Source organism: Pteropus vampyrus, unplaced genomic scaffold (genome assembly GCF_000151845.1).
Source record: "Pteropus vampyrus isolate Shadow unplaced genomic scaffold, Pvam_2.0 Scaffold322, whole genome shotgun sequence".
In the NCBI taxonomy this organism is placed as follows: domain Eukaryota; kingdom Metazoa; phylum Chordata; class Mammalia; order Chiroptera; family Pteropodidae; genus Pteropus; species Pteropus vampyrus.
This window is the reverse complement of record NW_011889103.1, coordinates 1,131,309-1,134,660: the sequence shown is the minus strand read 5'-3', so window position 1 is coordinate 1,134,660 and position 3,352 is coordinate 1,131,309. Positions and strand designations below refer to the sequence as shown.

The window sequence follows — 3,352 nt, the reverse complement described above, 5'->3', positions numbered from 1 at the left end:
AAGCACTCTTGAAATAATTGATCTCTATATGGCTATATAAGCAACAAGATACACATTTAGGTTCATTTCTTTCATTTTACTTCTTATTTGAGGGGGTTAAATTTTATTTTATAATTATGTAAAATAATTCTAAAGGACAAAGTAAGGCATATTCAAAGAACTAGCATTTGTCTTGTCCCTTCTGCCCTACTCTTTCTTCTGTAAATAAACATTTAAAAATGTTAAAATGCTAAAATTGTTTTATTTCTTAAATATAAGCAAGTACACATAGATTTGTTTCCCTCTTTTTTAGACAAATCTTTTTTAGACTTTGTCTTTTCATTGGGAAATCTCTCCTCAAGATGAGCTCAGAGTTGTTTATAACAACATTGCTCATTCATCTTTAGAGCTGCAAAGTGCTCCACTGCATGTAGAAATCTTATAATTTGTTCAGATAGCCCCATAGTGGAAGATCTTAACCTCTTTCAGAAACTGACAGATGAGGGCAAAAAAAAAAAAAAAAATCAGTAGGACATATAAAATCCAGACAACACAATTAACTCATGCAAGTATAACTGTACACAAAAATTATAGAATCTACGTTTTGTTTCAAAAATACATAGAACATTTACAAAAATTGACCACAGCCTGGGCCATAAATCTCAAATTTCAAAGGATCTCAATCATAAAAAGCTGAATCGAGCTTCTAGGTCAGCACTCCAACAGGACCTTCCGAGATGACGAAAGTGTCCTAGAGCTTCGCTGCCCAGTACAGCAGACACTCACCACATACATGGTTTCTGAGCATTTGAAATATGGTGAATGCGACTGAGGAACTAAACTTTTAATTTAATTAATTTAAATTTACATAACCAAAGTTGGCTAGTCACAGCACAGGTCTAGATCTAACTTCTAATTCAAAGGATAACAAAGAATGAAAAACACACTAAACAACACTGCAATATACAATCACTGAAATCCAGATTGGGAAACTATAGGACAAACCACCTAGTTCCTTCAACATATGATGAAGAAAACTGCAAGGGAACCTATAAAAAGATGAAAGAGGAAAATACAAGTCAAAAACCACAAAGAGATAATACTTTATACTCACGAAGAGAGCAACAATCAAAACGTCAGATAATAGCAAGTGTTGATGAGGAAGTGGAAAAAATGGAACCATCACACACTATTAATGGGGTTGTAGAAACGGTGCAGCTACTTTGAAAAATAGTCTGGTGGTTTTTCAAAAAGTTAACTATAGACTTACCATATGACCCAGCAATTCTATTCTTAGGTATATACCCAAGAGAAATGGAAACATGCATACATAAGAAAACTTGTACAGGCATGTGCATAGAAGCATTATTCCTATTAGCCCATCAACTGATGAATGAATAAACATCCACACAATGGAATATCATTTGGCAATAAGAAAGAATGAAGTACTACTATGTGTCATATAATGGATGAACCTTGAAAACACTATGCTCAGTGAAAAAAGCCAGTCGCAAAAGATCACATATTGTATGACTCCATTTATATAAAATATCCAGAACTGATTAATCTATAGAGATGATCAGTTCATTAGTGGCTGCCAAGTGCTGAGGGTTTTGAGAGGAAATGAGAGGTGAGTGCTACAGGGTATGAGGTTTCTTTTTGAGGTGGTGAAAATATCCTATAATTGATTTTGGTGACTGTTGCACAACTCTGATATTCTAAAAACTCTGAGTTGAGCATTTTAAAGAGTGAATTGTATGTATAGTAGGTGGATTATATCTCAATAAAGTTGTTACTCCAAAAAATCTAAATGCAAAAGGCAAACCTATAAAGCTTTAGAAGAGAACAAAAAAATTATCTTAATGGCCTTTGGGTAGGGAAGGATTTCTTCATAATTCATACAAAAAAGTGTCAACCATAAAGAGAAGTCTTGCCTATAATATAAAAAGAGTGCAAAGAAAAGCTACAGAGTGGGGGAAAAGCTATTTCTAACACATAAAGAGAATCTAGGAATAAATAAGAAGAACCAACCAGCTCACTGATAAATAGGCATTTTATAGAAGAATCAAATAGCCAATAAAAATGTGAAATATGCAAATTAATACCCTAATGGACTATAATTTAAGACTTAAATTGGTAAAAAATTAAAAGCCTAGTAAGACAGGCTAACGAAGACGTGAATCAACAGAAATTCTCAAAACTCTGTGGATAGGAGTGTAAATTGGTACAACTTCTTTGGAAAACAATTTAGCATAGCCTACACTTACCCTATGACCAAGCAATTTCATTCTCTTTGTTTATGTGCAGTGGGGACAAACACAAAAAGCATACAGCAGCATTATTTGTAACAGTCTAAAACAGGGAAGAACTTCCATTTCCACCAACAATACAACACACTGCAATCCCTATGGCACAGAGGTATAGACAAACTACAAACAGTTATGCAGAGTATACATCGCACCATGCACTGCCTTAAGTGCTTTTCATAGATGAATTTATTTGAAGATGGGGAAACTGAGACACAGAGAGGTTAAATAACTTGCCACATAGATGGCACAAGCCAACTGAGATTCAAACCTAGATAGTCAACTCCAGAATCCAAGCTCTTTTTAACACACTCCAAAAGAACAAAAAGGATGACTTTAAGAAATGGAAATACAGTCTACAGCCATGCTACCCTGAACAAGCCCAATCCCGTCTGATCTCAGAAGCTAAGAAGGGTTGGGCCTGGTTGGTACTTGGATGGGAGACCACCTAGGAAGACCAGGTGCTGTAGGCATAAAAATGAAAAAATGGATATTTAGATTTTTATCTGTGTGAGAGCATATCTAGAACAGAAATACCTAGAAAGGCCAAAGAGAAATGCTATTAAAATACATTGAGATAGCATTTTTAATTTTTGACAATCTGATAGGTAAAGTTTGAGAACACACTCTTGGTGAGAGCGTGGCAAAGAAGTACTGGCAGCTATTACAGGTGAGAGGGTGTGTATATTGTAGAAACTCTAAGGAAAGTAATTTTATATTATATTTTTAAAATTAAGTACATATTCTTTGAAGCAGTAATTTCCTTTCTAGGTATTTCTGTTCTAGATATGCTCTCACACAGATAAAAATCTAAATATCCATTAACAAGGAATATAGAAATTATGGTACCTGCAATACAATGGAATGCTATAGAGGAACAGAATCTCCTAAATAGATTGTTATCATTTTTAAGAAAAAAATATAAACATGTATGTATATACGCAATTCATTATACACATATACATGTAATTCATGACATCTCTCTGAAACGATGCCCAAGAAATTGGCAAGTGGCAAAGTGGTTGTTTCTGGAAAAGGCTTACATGGCACCGTATATCTGTTTGTAG

General features: G+C 34.3%; 1 pseudogene; it reads left to right on the top strand.

Annotated features, from left to right (window-relative positions):
* Positions 1 to 2,639: 2,639 nt before the first annotated feature.
* Positions 2,640 to 2,758, top strand: LOC111730599 (annotated as a pseudogene).
* The last annotated feature ends 594 nt before the right edge of the window (positions 2,759 to 3,352 follow it).